This window comes from Myotis myotis, unplaced genomic scaffold, assembly GCF_014108235.1.
Source record: "Myotis myotis isolate mMyoMyo1 unplaced genomic scaffold, mMyoMyo1.p scaffold_m19_p_2, whole genome shotgun sequence".
NCBI lineage: Eukaryota > Metazoa > Chordata > Mammalia > Chiroptera > Vespertilionidae > Myotis > Myotis myotis.
In genome coordinates this window covers 58,387,388-58,407,944 of record NW_023416324.1, presented here as the reverse complement: position 1 = coordinate 58,407,944, position 20,557 = coordinate 58,387,388, and positions in this window count along the sequence as shown.

Below are 20,557 nucleotides of genomic sequence, written 5' to 3'. Positions count from 1 at the left end.
GTTATTTTATTGGAGGATACTTTAGTTTAGAAAAATAAATTTAATAGTGCACTGCTTTAAGTGAGGGATGCTATACCTTATTGTTTTCTTCCTAATTTTTTTAACTTAAGGTATAATTGGCATATCACATTTGTTGCAGATGTAGAACATAATACTTTAATGTTTGTATACATTGTTAAATGATAACCATAATAAGTCTAGTTAGCATCTGTCAACATACCTAGTTACTGAAAATTTTTTATCTTCGAATGAAGACTTTTAAGATGTCCTCATTTAACAAGTGTTAAATATGCAATATAGTATTATTCACTACAGTCACAATGCTGTACATTACATCCCCATGACTTATTTTATAACTGAAAGTTTATACCTATTGATCCTCTTCACCCATTTTACCTCCCTCCACCACCAATCTGTTTTCTGTGTCTCTGAACTAGATTTTTTGTTTTGTTTTTTTAGATTCCATATATAATTGAGATAATATGGCATTTGTCTTTTTCTGACTTATTTTGCTTAGCATAATGCCCTCAAGATCCATCAGTGTTATTGTGAATGGCAAGAATTCACTCTTTTTACAGCTTACTAGTATTGTGTGTCTGTTTGTAAGTGTACCTAACATCTTCTTTACCCATTTATTGATGAACACTTAGATTGTTTCAACACCTTGTCTGTTGTAAATAATGCTGCAAATTACATGGAGGTGCATATTTGTTTTTTAAATCAATGTTTTTGTCTTACATGAAAAAAAATACCTAGAAGTGGAATTGCTGAATCATATGGTAGTCCTGTTTTAACTTTTTGAGGAAATGCCATACTATTTTTCATAGTGGCTGCAACAATTTACATTCCCACCAGCAATGCATATGGTTTCCCTTTTCTCCATATTCATTCTAAGCCCTCTTATTTTTCTCTTTTGACAATAGCCATTCTAACAGGTGTGAGGTATTATGTCATTATAGTTTTAATTTTCATTCCCTTGATAATTAATGACGTTGAGCATCTTTCCTGTGCCTATTGACAATCTGTATGTCGCTGTTGAAAAAAAAAAAAAAAAAAAAGGTCTATTCAGATTTTTTGCCCATTTTTTCATTGGGCTGCTTGTTTCTTTTGTTATTGAGTTCTATGGATTCTTTAGTTATTTGGGATATTAACTCTGTGTCATATGTAGTATATGCAAATATTTTCCACCATTCAATCAATTACCTTTTAATTTTGTTGATTTCATTTGCTGTGGAGTTTTGTTGTTATTGTTTAGTTTGATATAGTTCCACTTGTTTAATGTTTTTTATCGTGTTGCCTTTGTTTTTTAAGTCAGATCCATGAAATCATACCTAAAACTGATTCAAGTTGCTTGCTGCCTATGTTTTCTTTTCGAAGCTTTAGATTTCAGGTCTTACATTCAAACTTTAATTCATTTTAAGTTAATTTGTTTGTACAGTATAAGATGGTAGTCTAGTTTCATTCTTCTGCATGTGGCTGTCCAGTTTCCCCTACACCATTTATTGAAAGACTGTCCTGTCCCTATTGTATATTCTGATCCCTTTGTCATAAATGATTTGACCTTCTGGCTGGTGTGGCTCAGTGGTTGAGCATCAACCCATGAACCAGGATATCATGGTTCAATTCCAGGTCAGGGCATATGCCCAGATTTCAGGCTCAATCCCCAGTAAGAAGCATGCAGGAGGCAGACAATCAATGATTCTTTCTTATCATCAATGTTTCTATTCCTCTTAACCTCTCCCTTCCTCTCTCTGAAATCAATTAAAACATACTTAAAAATTAATTGACCATATATGCATGGGTTTATACCTGGGCTCTCCATTCTGTTCCATCGAATTATGTATCTGTTGTTATGCCAAAGCCATACTGTTTGATTACTTTATCTTTTTAATATATTTTAAGTAGGAAAAGTCATGCCTCCAAATGTATTCTATTTTTTCTGAAGATCACTTTGGTTATTTGTGGACTTTTGTAGTTTCATTCAAATATTAGGATTATTTGTTCTATTTCTGTGAAAAATGCCATTGGAATTTTGATAGAGATTGTGTTGAATCTGTAGGTTGCTTTGAGCACTGTGGACATTTGAAAAATGTTAATTATTTTCATCAATTAGCACAGAATATCTTTCTAATTATTTGTGCCTTCTTCAATTTATTTAATCAATGTCTTATTGTTTTTCAAGTACAGATCTTTCACTCCCTTGGTTAATTTTATTCCTAGCTAATTTTATTCTTTGTGATGCAATTGAAATGGAATTTTTTTCTTAATTTCTCTTCTGATAGTTCATTGTTAGTGTAAAGAAATTCAACAGAATTTGAATTTCTATCTTGCAGCCTTATTGATTTTATTTATTAATTTTAAATGTTTATTGGTATAGTATTTATAGTTTTCTATATGTAACATCATGTCATCTATGAATAGGGACAGTGTACTTCTTTCTTTTAGATTTGGATATATTTTCTTGCCTAATAGCTTTGGCTGGAATTCCAGTACTCTACTGAATAGAAAGGGGCACCCTTATCATGTTCCTGATCTTACAAGAAAAGCTTTTGGCTTTTCACTATTAACTATGATGTTAGCTGTGGGCTTGTCATGTATGGCCCCTTTTTGTTGTTGTTGTTGCTTGTTTGTTTGTTTGTTTGATATACACTCCCTCTATACTCACTTTGTTGAGAGTTTTTGTCATAAATGGATGTTTAATTTTGTCAAATGATTTTTCTGCATTTATTGAAATGATCATCTAATTTTTTCCTCCATTCTGTACTATCTGGTGGCCCTACAATACTAATATTGCTTGGTATTGTCTTTCTTGATTATGTCCCATAAGTCCTTTAGGCCATGCTCACCTTTTTAATTTTTTTCCTGTTCTGATTGGGTGAGTTTCAATGCCATCTTCTTCTTTTCTTCTTCTTCATCTACTGTGCAGTTGAACTCTGCTAGCTTATTTTTCAGTACAGTTATTGTATTCTTCAGTTCTCTGACTCTTATTTGGCACTTTCTTATCTTTTCTGTCTCTTCATTGAAGTTTTCACTATGTTCATCCCTTTATCTCCACGTTTCGTGAACATCTTTATGACTATTACCTTGTGTATTTATCAGTTAAGTTACTTATCTCTGTTTCACTGAGCTAAATTTTTCTGAGGTTTTATCTTGTTATTTGATTTAGAGTGTATTTCTATGCTTCCCAATTTTGCTTGACTCTCTGTGCTTGTGTACATTTGTTAGATAAAACAGCCACTCTCCCAGTCTTGAAGGAGAGGCCTTGTGTAGGAGATGGACCTTATTATTGAACTTGGCCCTAAATCTTGGTTGTGTATCTTTTGTGCTTGTCCAAGCAGCCCATTTTGTTTTTAATAGCTCCCAGTTGTTGAGGGGATGGACCCTGGACTGCACTGCAAAAACCGTTACACCAGGTGTAAAAAACAGGGCACCAGGCATGTGTAAAAGCTCCTGTCTGGGAGATACTAACCTTATACAGCATGGCAAAGGGTGAGTGCAAAGATGGAACTCATCTAGAAAAAAAAATATGGTACCTGACTGCTTTCCCAAAGCAGAGAGTACAAAGGTGGTGCCCGCTAGTGGAGGGTAAAACTGATACCCACAGTGAGAAAAATGGCAGCTGCTGGCTTTAGCCAGGAGAAAGATAAATGACACCCACTAGTGCCTTTGTCCCAGGAGAGTATCCCAACAGGCCCTTGCTCCACTGGCTGACACTTTAAGATGAGCAAGTGATTCTCTTTTGCATACAGCCTGGGTGCTTTTCAAGTGGCCGCTTCTGTATTGGCTATGGGGCAAGCCTTCAGGGAAGCCCTTTATTCATTCATTTATCTGTGTTTTATTTTTTAATCTTTTCAATTGCAGTTCACATTCAATATGATTTCGTATGCGTTTCAGATGTCAAACCCTTTTAAAGCAGTTTTTCAGTTCACTGCAGCCTTTTGGGTCTTGTGGTTATGAATGCCATTGGTTTTCAATGCCAGATGTTTCGGGGGCTCAACTCTCTGGTTCAGTTCGGAAAATTCTGGGGCCTGATGTGGGGTATAAACCCTTTGCTCCTCAGGGAGAAGCTCCAGATTTTCCTCCTGATTGTGGGTGGGGTTTATGGTCAGCCCACATCTCAGCCCTCCTATCCCTTTGATGGGACCCTTTCCTCACTTGCTGATGTGAAGGAGCTGTTCAGCTAGTTTTCAGGGCTCTTTTCAGAGAGAACTTTTCCGTATGTAGCTGTAGATCTGGTGTGTCTATGGGAGGACGTGAGCTCAGTATCTTCCTATGTCACTACCTTGGACCACCCAATCTACACACTATTGTTTTTACACAAGAAAGAGAAGTCAAATTATTGGCTTAGTTTTGAAATAAATTTGAAACATCATAAAATTGGTATAAAAATTATGAAGTAACATCTCCCTTTATTTTTGGAAACTTTGTGAAGTCTATTAGCTGTGCGCTCGGGGGAAGACAATTACTTAGCAGTTAGAGCAGGGTGTTATTCAGCAAGCTGATATCTTTTATCTACAGCTACTCATATGCGACTCAGTTTCACAAAGAATAATTTAATTTGGCACTCAGAATAAACAGTCTGCGGCCAATTGCAGAGGTCGGTATTATTAATTTAATCAACACATATTCTCTGATAAAACACATTATTTCCCAGATACCCTTAGAGGCAAAAGGCAGTAATTATTAAAAGTTTGGTGGTAGAAATATCACCTGCCTGATTTGTTGAAAATTCAGATTTATAGGTTAACTGTGATTCTATGGAAATGTGTATATTGGAGTCTGAGTGGAATGAGTAGAAATATATATTATCTATAGAAATAAAGTAAAGAAGGGCATTATCAATTATATTCAGAATAATTGCAGAAGTCACTCATGAGTTCCTCTTTTGTGCATATCTACCATTATGATCAAAGTGAAAGATATTCTAAGAACATGTCCCAAAACATAGAAATATAAATCAGTATAGTGTGTTACTAATGTAATATTAATTAAAAAATTTTTATATGTTTTTTTTATTTATTTTTTAAAATATATTTTATTGATTTTTTACAGAGAGGAAGGGAGAGGGACAGAGAGTTAGAAACAACGATGAGAGGGAAGCATCAATCAGCTGCCTCCTGCACACCTCCTACTGGGTATGTGTCCTCCTTAACCAAGGTACATGTCCTTGACGGGAATTGAACCTGGGACCTTTCAGTCCACAGGCCAACGCTCTATCCACTGAGTCAAACCGGTTGCAGTGGTTCTCAACCTTCTGGCCCTTTAAATACAGTTCCTTATGTTGTGACCCAACCATAAAATTGTTTTAATTGCTACTTCATAACTGTAATGTTGCTACTGTTATGAATCATAATGTAAATATCTGATATGCAGGATGGTCTTAGGCAACCCCTGTGAAAGGGTCGTTCGACCGCCAAAGGGGTCACGACCCATAGGTTGAGAACCGCTGTGTTAGGGCTATATGTTTGTTTTTTAATTGGGTTGTGGTAAAAGATGATAGATGCCATTTCAGAAGTTTGAATTTATGTTGTATGCATGGAAAGCATTGGAAGGCTTAGAGGCAAAGTAGTGATATTATCAGGGCTACATTTCAGAAAGCTCACTAGCAATAGAGTCAAGTGACTTGAGTAAGCTTTTAGATAATTTTTTTTTATAATTTTTTTTTAATATATTTTATTGATTTTTTACAGAGAGGAAGGGAGAGAGACAGAGAGTTAGAAACATCGATGAGAGAGAAACATCGATCAGCTGCCTCCTGCACATCTCCCACTGGGGATATGCCCACAACCCAGGTACATGCCCTTGACCGGAATCGAACCTGGGACCCCTCAGTCCGCAGGCCGACGCTCTATCCACTGAGCCAAACCGGTCTCAGCAGCTTTTAGATAATTGAGAAAAGAAGCATTGTAGCTTGAAGATATTTGAATGCTACAGTTCAGTCTTCGCTGAGAACCAAAACAAGGTCATACAAACCTCTGTATGTACTTAAAGATACAATAACAGATCATTTGCTTCAGGAATTTTTATTAGGAAAATCCTCTCTAAACTCATTTAAAAAATTGTTTTCATGCAATAACTTTTTCCCAATAAAACCTTATACAGAAGCATGAAGTTAAAACAGAGAAGAAAGGAGCTGCTCAGCTTATAGTGGGTGTGGTAGGAGGCAGAGGAAAGACTCTTTTACCATAGATTTTGCTTCATTTCACTTCCTGTCATGGCAGGCTCTTTAGCAAACTGATGTCTTAGGTTGTGAAGCAGTTTGAAAATGACTAGATTAGGACACTCTGTAGTTATTTTAAGGTTTTATTATTTAGATCATAAGTTAATATGGCCACAGTACCATTGTTTCAAGAATAAAACCTTAAAATTGTATGTGAGGAAAATGTTTCTATAGATTTCATATGTATATCTATATATATATAAAAGTCTAAGCGACCGGCTGACCGGCCGACCAGCCAGTAGGTATGACATGCACTGACCACCAGAAGGCAGATGCTCAATGCAGGAGCTACTGAGTGATAGCAACTTTGCAGTGTGCCTACTCCTCCTCTGGGACCCCTCGGAGGATATTGGAGAGCCAGTTTTGGCCTGATCCCCACAGGCTAGGCTGAGGGGCCCCACCTGCTGGAGAGACCCCGCTCACTCTCCAGACGCCCTTTGAGCCCCGACACCGCCCCAGGTGTGGCTGGCCAGGGAGGAACCTCAGGAGATTGGCTCCAGGGCGTGTCCAGCCCGTCTCACCCAGTCCCGCCCCACCGGCCACCTTCTAATTAATTGCCTTTCAATGTGCACGAATCCATGCACCAGACACTAGTATGGTATATAAGATGTGGGGTATAATGTTGTTAAGGAAGAGGTAGGGTATTGTTACCAGTTTTCATGGAATTTAGACATATCAATTTTTAAATGTTAATTGTGAGTAGAACTTCTATGTAGTTTTATATCTTTATTATTTTTAGCAAATATGGGATCCAGTAGCTCTTGTCTCTGAAACAAATCACTACTATTTTCTTTTAAGCCTTAGTCTTTTTTGTCTTTCAGTGTAACACTTTACAATAATAGCCTAATCATTTTCAACTCCTTTGGTATTTATTGCAAGGACATTAATTCTGATGGGCTCATTTAGTATTAATGTGGATGTCATAAGTACTTATGTAGGAATAGGATTTGTACTGGAATTCAGCATTAATTATCCAGGTCATTACTTCAAAGTGTTACTCTTTCCTTTTAGAACAGCTGTATTTCAGAATACTTTTTCCTGCAAAGCTTTTTGTGTTAGAAAGGGCATTTGTAAGTACTTGAATCTATTGAGAGAAAGTTGGGAAATTGAACTGGAAACAATAGGTAAAGTGTGGCAATTATTAGACAACTAATTGATAGAAAGCTCATCTTGCCCTGGTCAGGTTGCTCAGTTGGTTAGAGGATCATCCAGATACACTAAGGTTGGGAATTTGATCCTCAGTTATGGCACATCAAAGAGTCAACCAATGGTCCTGGCTGGTGTGGTTCAGTTGGTTAGGTATCATCCTGCACACCCCTATGTTCACTACAGCGTTTTTTTTGTTGTTGTTGTTTTTTTTTACAATGGCCAAGATAGGAAGCAAAACAAGTGGTGCATTTATACAATGGAATATTACTTGGTTATAACAAAGAATAAAATTTTACTATTTGCATGAATGGACTTAGAGGGTATTATGCTAAGTGAAATAAGTCAAACAGAGAAAGAAAAATACCATATTATTTCACCTTTATGTGGAAACTACAAAATAAAATAAAGGAACACACAAAATAGAAACAGACTCATAGGTACAGAGAACAAACTGACGGTTGCCAGACCTTGGGGTAGGGGGTTTAGAGTAGTTGGGGGGTTGGGTGAAAAAGTTAAAGGGATTACAAAACACAAATTGCTAGTTATAAATATAGAAATGGGGATGTAAAGTACAGCATAGAGAATACAGTCAATAATATTGTACTAACTATGAATGGTGTCGGATGAGTACTGGATTAATTGAATTATCACTTCATGCTATATAAATGTCTAAGAACTATGTTGTATGCTTAAAACCAATATTATATTTTATGTAAACTATAATTGAAAAAATAGAACTTATTTAAAAAGCAAAAAAGTTTCAAATAAATTCTTCAAATTTTTCATGAAAATTCAAAACAAAATACACACATCTAAGACCATAGCAATTAGTACATTAATCAGAGACTATCTTGGACTAGAAATATGTACTTATTCAAGACTGAAGTTATATTGAAGTTACATTTTTAATAGTAAAAGCATGTTTTTAAGTTTTGTGGTACTCTCCCAAAGCAATATAAATTTCTTACCTTATTTTGATTTTATTGCATTAATCTAACATGCTTTTCAGTATCTTAGAACAATTATTTTTATGTCCATCCATGGTGCCAAGGTCAGGCTATTATTCATTAAAATAATAAGAAATTTTAAGTGTCTTAACTATATCACTAGAATCTTTTATTACATTATATATCTTTATGAAAAGGATTGACTTGATAATATGAAAATTATTTTAAACTCATATAAATGGGAAAATGATTTCACTTTTTCCTCCAGTGACCTCTCAGCAACTAATTCTCTAAGAATTATATCATTACAGCAAATGCCCTTTTTATTCTGAGTTTTATTCAAAGCTAGAGCCACTTTTCTACTGCCCCCCAAGAATGACTTTTAGATTCCTAACTTAACCATAGGGATTACGTCTTTAGTTTCAAAATATTTCCAGATATTAGGTATTCTCTTAATAAAATCATCTACATTAGAGCTACTTTCAAGTTTTCTATAACTTATCATTGACCATTGAAGGAACTCATCATTTCAAACAAGTGACAATTATTCATTTTATGCTACAAAATAATAAAACAATTTTCTAAATTAACTGAAGACAATATTTAAACTTCCTAGCTAATTTCCTAGTAGGTAAACATTAAAAAATTAATGTTAATTAACATAAAGTAAACATCTTGATTTTGAAATGGTCTCAAAATCAAGGTTAGATGGTATAGTAAAAAGAATACTAGATTGAGTGCTGGAATTGCTGAATTCTAATTCTGAAACCATCACTAATTACTCAAGCTTGAGGATCATCATTAATCATGATTAAACCTCATGTCTCCTCTTGGCAACAGAGGAACAAGTTCCAAGGATCTACTTGGTTCTACATTACGACATATTACCAGTGGCAATTTCATTTTGACATTTTGATATTTAAACATATCATGAAACCTTTAATGACATATGTTTTTCCATATTTCAAATTGGAAAGCTTTTTTTACTTCTTAAACATATGGGGGGGGGGTTCCCATAAAACAATTATAATCCAAAGTTTTTTCTGTCTCAAAATGTGGCACTTCCACTCATGCAGCTACACTTTTACTCTCAGACCACACTTCTAACCCATCATCAAATACTAGAAGAAGGTTTAAAAAGTCATATTTTAAAACCCTTTTTATATCTGTTGGAAGTAGCTAGACTGGACAGTTAGGTTTTTAGACAAAGGGGAGTCATTTCAAGCTATTAGGGTAATTGGCTTTGGATTTATTCCTCTGGGATCATTTGTGGATTCTGAGGATCAGGGCTTGGTCCAGGCAGAGAGCTACTGTGATGTTTGTGGTGGAGGAAAGGGACATACTGAGAAACTAGAGGGTATTTTTATCAGTCCTTTAAGATTCATATGGCAAGATTGGAATACTGAAAGGGCCCTAGGCACACAACTAATTTCCCAATAGAATATTTGCAGAAACCTGAGCATGTGTAGGGACTATAGAGTCAGATTGAAAATGTTCAAAAGCAGCAAAAGGTTTCCCAATCAAGTTTTACGCTGTGTAAGAAGCAAATACCCAGCATGGAGAGGTGGCCTTAAAAACAAAACAGGCAACTAGTTAAAGCCCTAAGGAGCCATATATTGCAACTAAGATCCGTATCCTCTTTTACCAGGCACACTTAGTGTCTGGTATAGCTTAGTATCTGATACAGCAAAGGGTGAGTATTTAGGCTTGGATCTAGTAGAAAGCCTTCTAGGAAACATAAACTAGCAGGAACTTCCAGTAACACAGGCTGGAGTGACCCTGAAATAAATCATATGACTTGTCTCCCTGTCAACAAATCAGCAAATATTGAAACTGCAATAGACAGGAAGATAAAGAATTGGTGTTTAAATGTCTCAGAGAACCCTGATTACCTATTATCACTTCAGATCAAAGAGCCAAAGACTCAATCAAAAGTTCCACAATTAAGAGGCCAAGCTCTAGGAAAAAGCTGTAAACTAGAAGTAAACTGAGCTTTACTCAATTCGTAGCCAAAATTCAATGCACATTCTTCCCTGATTAGACTGCAGGGAAGAAGGCACTTACTCTATATATTCTACAAAGTGGAGAAAGCAACTCACTGTGGAAGGAACATCATCTAGTAGATCTAGAGACATTTTTTCATACAATATCTGAGATTCAATCATTAGTAAACAGGCAAGTTTGTTTTATAGCTATTATATGAGAAGCAAATAAAAAGAAACCAAATATACAACAGAGAAAATTGACAGATCCAACAGCTTGTTCTTTGCAAAGATTAATACAATTGCTTAATCTCAAGCAGGACTAGATAATAAAAAGAAGTGAAAACATACATTTCCAATATCAAAAGTGAAAAGGGGAATATCACTGCAGATACTACAGACATTAAGAATATGATACTATGAACAACTTAAGAGTTTAGATATTTATAAGATGAACAAAATGCCTCAAAATAAACTTGCTAATTTGTATAAAATGGACAAATTTTCTTATAATGTCCTTGTCAGGCTTTAGTATCAGGGTAAAGTTGACTTTGTAAAATGAGTGCCTAAGTGTTTCTTACTCTTTGATTTTTTGGGGAAGACTTTGAGTAGGATTGGTATTAATTCTATGTTATATGTTTAGGGAAATTCACCATGAAGGCATTTGTTCTTTAGCTTTTGTTTGTTGGAAGGTTTTATATTATTATTATTATTATTTAATATGACTAACTTTCTTTATTAAAAATCTTTGTTGTTGAAAGTATTACAAAAGTCCTCATTTTTTCCACCATTAACCTCTTTTGGCCCGCTCTTGACACCCCAAGGCCCCCACCACTCCATTGTCGGCGTCCATGGGTTATGCATATATGCACACAAGTTCATTGGTTGATCTTTTCCCACCCATCCTCCCCTGCTTTCCCTCTGAGGTTCAATAATTTGTTCATGCTTATATGCCTCTAGGTCTATTTTTAATCATCAGTTTATTTAGTTCAACAGATTCCGCATATGTGTGAGATCATGTGATACTTATCTTTCTCTGACTGGCTTATTTCACTTAACATAATACTCTCCAGGTCCATCCATGCTGTTGCAAATGGAAAGAATTCTTTCTTTTTAACAGAAGCATAATATCCATTGAGTAAATATACCACAGTTTTTTTATTCACTCATCTGCTGATGGGCACTTGGGCTGTTTCCCAATCTTAGCTATTATAAATTGCTCTGCTATGAACATAGTGGTGCATATATTCTTTCTTATTGGTGTTTCAAGTTTCTTATAATATATTCCTACAAGTGGGATCACTGGGTCAAATCAGAGTTCCATTTTTAATTTTTGAGGAAACTCCATATTGTTTTCCACAGTGGCTGCACCAATCTCCATTCCCACCAGCAGTGTACTAGGGTTTGTTCCCTTTTCACTAGCCATCACTGGAAATTCAGGATGGACTATATAAAAATAGAAATCTTTGTCCATTAAAGCATCATGAAGGAAATGAAAAGGCAACTTACCAAATTGGAGAAGACATTTACTATATATCAAAAAAAAAGGTTAAATAATCTAAGTTTCTATGAATCAATAAGAAAAAGGCAACCAACCTAATTTTAAAAATAAGAAAAAATCTATAATAATAAAAGCATAATATGCTTATTAGACAGGACAGCCAAATGACCTTCTGGATGTCATTTTGGATGAAGCCGTCATGGTGAGGCTAAGGCAAAGGTGTTTAGGGGCAATGAGGCAGGCAGGCAAGCAGTTAGAGGTGATCAGGCAGGCAGGCGAGTGGTTAGAGGTGATCAGGCAGGCAGGTGAGTGTTTAGAGGTGATCAGGCTGGCAGGTGAGTGTTTAGGGGCAATCAGGCAGGCAGGCAGAGTGGTTAGGGACGATCAGGCAGGCAGGCAGGCAGGTGAGCAGTTAGGAGCCAGTGGTCCCGAATTGCGAGAGGGATGTCCGACTGCCAGTTTAGGCTCGATCCTGCAGAGATCCTTGGATTGGGCCTAAACCAGCAGTCAGACATCCCCCAAGGAGTTCCGGATTTGGAGAGGGTACAGACTGGGCTGAGGGACCTCCCTCCCCCGTGCATAAATTTCATGCACTGGGCCTCTAGTATTTGAATAAACTTTCACAAAAGATGATATACAAAGGGGAACTAAATATATGAAAAGTTGTTCTCTTTAATAGTTTTCAAAAAAATATAAATTGAAACACGAAAGTGATATACTTTCATGAGAATAGTTAAATTGCAAAAGATGAAAGATAAAAATAAGCGAGGATGTAGAAACTGATGTAATACAAATGGGATATGAAATGTTCTAACCACTTCAGAAAACTATTTGGCAGTAGGTATTAAGACTGAAGAATTTATCCCATGACTCAATAATTCCACTTCATGCCATATGCCTTACAAAGCTACATTCGTAGATTCATTCAAAGATATCTATTGTGGTCTTCATGACACCACTATTCCCAGCAAATGCTTCCTTTCCTTATCCCTGAAGGTAGTATTTCATAGATATGGCCTGCTTTTGACTGTGATTCTCAGAATTAGTAAAAAATGAAGACCAGCCTCTAAACATGATGGATATAACACAGGAAAGACTTTTTTTTTGTCAAAATCATTCATATTTGTTTTCTTGATACCACAGTCTAAACTGACATATATGTTATTAGTAGCAAAAGTAGTAGTTTACTATTTATTACTATTAAAAATTTTATTACATGTTGGGAGTATTTCTAATCATGAGTTGTCTAACAGAAAAATTATTGTTTTTCATGCAAAGTAGTAAGAGATGTTTACACAAATTGAAAAAGCTAATTTGTTTACTAGCACAGTCAACAATTAGAAAGCATCAATTAAAGGAAACTGTTGGTGTTTGATATATATGTGATCTTAGTTAAATTTAGGCGTTCAGTTATAATCACTTGTTCAATTCAAGTGCTAATTCAAATGTAACCTTAAATATTGTGATTGTGCTAATCTGATGAACTCATTGAATCCTTAAGTTGTGCTTTTATTTTATAGAAATTCATATTGGAATTTTCAAGTATAATTAAAATAACTTACCTATGAATAGAATTAGATGGAGATTAATACTGTTAATGATATCTCTATCACTATAGTGATAGTTGAGGTTTAGCAAAAATCATTTTTAAATTATATTTTTAGTTATACATATTGATCATTACTAGGTAATTTATGTAAATCTTATAAATTGTAAACCTTTTAGGATAAGCTTTAGGCCACTCTAAGAGACCCTAAAAATGAGCTCTTGGTGAAAGTGCAACTGATTAAATCCCTTAAAATTAGAAAAATAAAAATCACAATATAAAGTATTTAAAAGACTGAAAATCATCCATCTGAGCATAATGTAATAAAATTTGAAATCAATTACAAAAACATTAACAAAACAACTTAGCCACTTAAAATTTTAAAGAGAAAAATCACTTACACATATAGAATACTAGTTAGATACCAATAATTAGAAGAGGCTCACTACTCTTAAATAGTTTCTAATATTATTGTCCAGGGTAGTAATGTCATAAATTATTAGTGTAAAACTTGGCACATTATGCATTCCAGTTCTTTGCAATTTCACCTAGATTTGTCTTTTTATTCTGTGGATTTCTGCCTAGTCTTTTCACATTTGGAACTGTATAAGAAGGCAGAATGTTAATGGGGTTAGCTGGTTAAATAATACAAAATAATTTTTTATAGGCTTGTGCTGGATTGCCATTCAGGACATTCTTCTCAGAATTTTGCACACTAAAAAAAATTAAGGAAATTAATTTTTTGAGGAATTTAATGATGCTGTTTTTTTAAGTGCTATATAATTTTCATATTAAATACCACATGTTTATATACATTGAGTAGCTATATAATAACATGTATAATATTTTCTCCAATTATCTTAAGTCTGCAATTTCTTTTTTCTTTTATTGATAAGGTCTATCTATTTGACAGTCAACATTAATAGGGAAATAAAAAATAAAATAGTGAGGGAAATACTATACAGAATTATTGTTTTTTGTCATTTTTTTATCTTATGCAAAATATGAGAGTTTGTTGTAAAACTCAAAGAGTGTGCCAGGGATCTCAGAGACAACGATGTGTCCTAACCTTGGGAATGAGATGGAAGCTGTAACTACAAAGTGACATCTCTCTCTGCCACTCACCTCTGCTCTTCTCTATTTTTATTTTTTTTAAGACTTGTTTATTTATAGCAGTTTCAGGTTCACTGCAAAATTAAGAGGATGGTACAGAGAGTGCCCATATACTTCCTTCTCCCACATACTGGTATGAATAAACTATCCCATTATCAACATCATTCACCAGAATGGTACATTTGTTACCAAGGAAGAACCTACATTAACACATACAATCACTGTCTGTAATTTACATTAGTGCTCACTCTTGGTGTTATGGATTTGGATAAATGTATAATGATATGTATCTATAATTCCATTATTATACATAGTATTTTCACTGCCCTAAAAATGATCTGTGCTCTATTTATCCCTCTGTACCCATCTTCTTGGCTACTACTGATATTTTTATTGTCTTCATAGTTTTGCCTTTTCCATAATGTCATATAATTGGAACCATACAGTGTGTAGCCTTTTCAGATTGGCTTTTTTTACATTAATAATATGCATATATGTTCCTCCATGTGTTTTCTTCCATATGGATTTTTGCTAGCCTATTTCTTTTGAGCGGCAAATAATATTTTGTTATGTGAATAGATTAGTTTATTTTTTATTCACCTAATGAAAGAAATATTAGATGTTTCCAAGATTTGGAAATTATATATAAAGCTGCTATAAACATTCATGTGCAGGTTTGCATATGGCCATGGTTTTTAATTCATTTGTGTAAATACCAAGGAGCATGATTGCTAGGTCATGTGGTAAAAGTACATTTAATTTTGCAGGAAACCACCAAACTGCTTCCTAAGTGTATTACTTTGCATTCCTACCAGCAGTGAATGAGAGTTCCCATTGCTCCACATCTTTGTCAGCATTTGGTATTGTCAATGTTCAGGATTCTGGTCATTCTAATAGAGATGTAATGATATTCATTAATTTAATTTGCATGACCTATGATTTGGAGCATCTTTCATATGCTTATTTGCCATCTGTACATCTTCTTTGGTAATGTGTCTATTAAGGCCTTTGGTCCATTTTTAAGTCAGATTGTTTAATTATTGTTGAATTTTTAGAGTTATTTTTTTCTCACTTTCAATAAGTTCTTTATCAGAAGAGTTTTTGCAAATATTTTTTCCAAGTCTATGGCTTGTTTTCTAATTTTGTTGGCATTACTCTCTTAAGACCAGATGTTTTCTATTTTAATGAAGTCTAATTTATCAATTTTTTATTTCATAGATTCATAGATTGTGTCTTTGATGTTGTATCTCCAAAGGCATCATCATACCCAGGATCATCTAGAGTTCCTCCTATGTTAACTTCCAGGAGTTTTATAGTTTTGCATTTCACATTAAGGTCTGTGTTCCAATTTGAGTAAATTTTTGTGAATGGTATAAGGTCTGTGTCTAGCTTCATTTTTTTTTTCTCGTATGTGTTTCCAGACCATTGTTGAAAAGCCTATGTTTATGCCATTGTATGGCCTTTGCTCCTTTGTCAAAGATCAGCTGACTATATTTATGAAAGTCTATTTCTGTGCTTTCAATTTTGTCTATTGATCTATTGATTTTTTTGTTTATTATTTTAGTAAGCCACAAATCTGACATCTCTAGCTTTATATGTAGCAACACCAAGTAGCAAGATAACTAGAAGTGGTTCCTGAATATCTATAATCACATGATAAGACTTTCATGATTGAGGAGTTACTTCTTATGGATGCATGAAGAAACTGGTTTTTGGAGATTGAATTTACTCTTGGTGAAGAAGCTATGAATAATGTTAAAATGATAAAGGATTTAGAGTGTCACATAAACTTAGGTGATAAAGAAGTGTCAGGGTTTGACAGGATTGACTACAATTGTGAAAGAAATTCTACTGTGGATAAAATGCTATCAAACAGCACTGCATACTACAGAGAACATTTTTGCTAAAGGAAGAGTCAATCAGTGAGGCAAAAGTCATTGTAGTCTTTTTAAGAAATTACCGCAGCCACCCCAGCCTTCAGCACCCTCCACCTGATTAGTCAGAAGCCATTAACATCAAGGACAGACCCTCCACCAGCAAAAAAGTCACAGCTCATTGAAGGCTCAGAAGATGGTTAGCGTGTTTTATCAATAAAGTATTTTTTAATTAAGTATGTACTTTTTAAGACATTGTGCTATTGCACACTAATAGACTGTAGTATAAGTATAACTTTTATATGCACTGGGAAACCACAAATTTCATGTGACTTCTTTCATTGCAATATTTGCTTTATTTCAGTGGCCTGGAATCAAACCCACAATATCTCCGACGTATGCCTTTGGTAAGTCTTGGAGCTGGGTAACATCAGTCCTTCAACTTTGTTCTTTGCCTTCAATGTTGTGCTAGTTAGCCTGGCTCTTTTTATATAAACTTTAGAATCAGTTTGTTGATAGCCACGAAATAACTTGCTGGGCTTTGATTATATTACATTTTAACTAAATGAGTACTTCATTGTTATGTCCCTAAAAATGCTTCTTCCAACTCCTCTCAGATTTGAGTTAATGTGAGGGCCATTGCCTTAACTGAAAACTGATGTTGGTCCACAATTGGTACTTCTCTTTTCTGAAACAGAAATCATGGAGACTACAAGCATGTACACCCTGGTTATCACCAGTAGTTAGGAGACTGTACCATGATGAGAATAGCAGAAACATGCTGAATTTCTTTTAATCAATTTTACTTATAAGAAGAAATAAAGGAGTCATGTTTATATACAGGGTATGGCAAAAGTAAGTTTACAGTTGTGAGTACATAAAAGCTTATTCTTGTATTATTATTATTATTTACTAATTATGTCATTATTTTCCATGTAACAACTGTAAACCACTTTTGCCACACCCTGTAATTGACACCTTCCTTAGTAGATATTGAATTTTTAATTGCTATTTAATCATTGGGTTTAAAAGTTAAAATTCTATGTCTAAAAAATAAGATATTAATAATGAAACCTAATTAAGGGGAATGTAAAGGGTTTATGTGTCTGACTTTTTAAAAAAGTTTGGGTATACTGGAACAATTTCACAAATTCTTATGGAAAAAATGATGGCATTCTGGCAGATTAATAACCATGGTCTACTTCTGTAACTAATACTGTATAAAATAACACCTACAAAGCATTTTCTGAACTGCACAGAGAAGCACATGCTAAATGTTGGGAACTACCGGTATGTCCTGTCGATGCAAAATGGCATCTTTAGAGGTTTTGCCTGAATTCAGAAAACCTACTGTTGAGCTGCTGAATTTTCAACTCAGAATGTTTGTTGAGCTGCTGAGCTAAAATCCATTTATTAGAACAATTCTCTAAATATTGTTTTCTCATATATTTAGTTGTAAATCTTTTTAAATTATAGGAAATAACAGAGACTGATGTAGCAAACACTTAGGTATCTAACATCGAGAATTAACCAATACCAACATGTTTTTGCTTCAGAAGTATTTTCAAGAAAAAGACCCATATAAAAGTAAATAGCTTCTTTTAAAATCCCCTTCATTTTTTCTATTTTTCATCAAATCTTCTTCCACAGATATATATCTTTATTATGAAGTCACTGTGTGTTCTTCCTTATGAGTTTTTTTTATTTCTCTATATACTTATTATCTATAATAATAAAAGTATAATATGCTAATTAGACCAGATGGCTGAATGACCTTCCAGATGACATTCTGGACAACCTTCCGGACAAAGCCGGGGCTGCGAGGGCCTACCCTTTTCATGCATCGGGCCTCTAGTAACATAATAAATTTACCTTGTTTAAACCCCTATGTTTGTGGTAATCTTTTATGACAGCCTAGAAAACTAGAATCATATGGTTAACTCAATATTGTATGTTTAAATCTACCTAGAGCTACATTCCCAGATAAAGTTTATTCATTTTATTTTCTATATTATGCTTTAAAATACAAACAATCATATTTTATTTATGTCTATCCTGATGGAAATTTATGTTTTTTCCAGTTTTTTTCTATAACAAAGAAAATATGCAGGAATAAACGAAAATAGCCTTCTCTATTTTTTTCTTTATTGATTAAGGTATTATATATGTGTCCTTATCCCACCATTGCCCCCCAACCCCCACTCATGCCCTCACCCCTCTGATGTCTGTGTCCATTGGTTAGGCTTATATGCTTGCATACAAGTCCTTTGGTTGATCTTTCCCCCTTACTTCCACCCTCCCCTACTTTCCGTCTGAGGTTTGATGATCTGATCAATGCTTCTCTGTCTCTGGATCTGTTTTTGTTCATCAGTTTACGCTGTTCATTATATTCCGCAAATGAGTGAGATCATGTGATATTTATCTTTCTCCAACTGGCTTATTTTGCTTGGCATAATGCTCACCAGTTCCATCCATTCTATTGTAAATGGTAAAATTTCCTTCTTTTTTTACCGCAGCATAGTATTCCACTGTGTAGATGTACGACAGTTTTTAATCCACTCATCTGCTGATGGACACTTAGGCTGTCTGCAAATCTTAGCTATTGTAAAATGTGCTGCTATGAATATAGGGGTCCATATATCCTTTCTGATTGGTGTTTCTAGTTTCTTGGGATATATTCTTAGAAGTGGGATCATTGGATCAAATGGGAGTTCCATTTTTAGTTTTTTGAGGAAACTCCATACTGTTCTCCACAGTGCCTGCACCAGTTTTCAATTCCCACCAGCAGTGCATGAGGGTTCCTTTTCTCCTCATCCTCGCCAGCACTTGTCGTTTGTTGACTTGTTGATGATAGCCATTCTGACAGGTATGAGATGGTACCACCACATTGTCATTTTGATTTGCATCTCTTGGGTGATTAGTGACTTTGAGCATGTTTTCATATGTCTCTTGGCCTTCGTTATGTCCTCTTTCAAAAAGTATCTATTTAGGCCCATTGCCCATTTTTTGATTGGGTTATTTATCTTCCTTTTGTTAAGTTGTATGAGTTCCCTCTAAATGTAGGAGATTAAACCCTTATTGGTGATAACATTGGCAAATATGTTCTCCCATGCAGTGGGCTCTCTTGTTGTTTTGTTAATGGTTTCTTTTGCTGTACAGAAGCTTTTTATTTTGATGTAGTCCCATTTGTTTATTTTCTCTTTAGTTTCCATTGCCCTATGAGCTGTATTGGTGAATGAATTTGGCAATATAACTGGATACAAAATTAACATCAAGAAATCTATGGCATTTTTATACACTAATAGTGAACTTACAGAAAGAGAGATTAAAAAAAAAATCCCATTTACCATCGCACCAAAAAAATTAAGATACTTAGGAATAAACTTAACTAAGGAGGTAAAAGACCTGTATTGAGAAAACTACAGGACACTAAAAAAGAGACTGAGGAAGACATAAACAGATGGAAGAACATATCATTTCATGGATTGGTAGAATCAACATCATTAAAATGTCCATACTGCCCTAGCCGGTTTGGCTCAGTGGATAGAGTGTCAGCCTGCGGACTGAAGGGTCCCAGGTTTGATTCCTGTCAAGGGCATGTACCTTGGTTATGGGAACATCCCCAGTGGGGGTGTGCAGGAGGCAGCTGATTGATGTTTCTCTCTCATCAATGTTTCTGACTCTCTAACCTACTCCCTCCCTCTTTGAAAAAACTCAATAAAATATATTTTTTTAAAAAATAAATAAAATGTCCATACCACCTAAAGCAATCTATAGATTCAATGCACTCCCCATTAAAATACCAATGGTATATTTCACAGACCTAGAACGAACTCTCCCAAAATTCATCTGGAATAAAAAAAGAAAAACCCGAATAGCTGCAGCAATCCTGAGAAAGAAGAACAAAGTTGAAGGGATCTCAATACCAGATATCAAGCTGTATTACAAAGCCACTGTTCTCAAAACTGCCTGGTACTGGCACAAGAACAGACATATAGACCAATGGAATAGAATAGAGAACCAAGAAATCGACCCAACCCACTATGCTCAAGTAATATTTGACAAAGGAGGCAAGAGCACACAATGGAGTCAAGACAGTCTCTTCAATTAATGGTGTTGGGAAAATTGGTCAGATACATGCAAAAAAATGAAACTAGACACCAGCTTACACCAAAAATAAACTAAAAATGGATAAAGGACTTAAACATAAGATGGAAAACCATAA